The following is a 365-nucleotide window of genomic DNA, read 5'->3' as shown; positions in this document are numbered from 1 at the left end:
GGCCTCCTCACAAGGTCCAGGGAATATAGACGTAAAAAAAGTATAAAATCCTATAAAAGAAGAAAAATGAATTGGGGCCTCGTGCGCCACACCTTTCGCCCATATTACTGTAGAAATATGATGCAGGGTAGATAATCGAGTGGATAAATGTGTAGAACCATCGTTTAACATCACGATTATATAGGTATGGATTTCAAACTTTAGTAGAATTTTAAAGTTATAATTAAAAAATTTGATGTTGGTAAACGGTGCCAACAGGAAAGTATGCAAAGGAATGGTATATTTCTTCTTGTAAGGTCGTGACAGTTAACATAAATAATAAATCTAATGATGATTAAGGACCAGATAACAACTTTGTTAATTAT

This window comes from Penaeus monodon, chromosome 33 (genome assembly GCF_015228065.2).
Source record: "Penaeus monodon isolate SGIC_2016 chromosome 33, NSTDA_Pmon_1, whole genome shotgun sequence".
Classification (NCBI taxonomy): Eukaryota; Metazoa; Arthropoda; class Malacostraca; order Decapoda; family Penaeidae; genus Penaeus; species Penaeus monodon.
The sequence above is the reverse complement of the archived record's forward strand: the minus strand, read 5'-3'. Positions refer to the sequence as shown.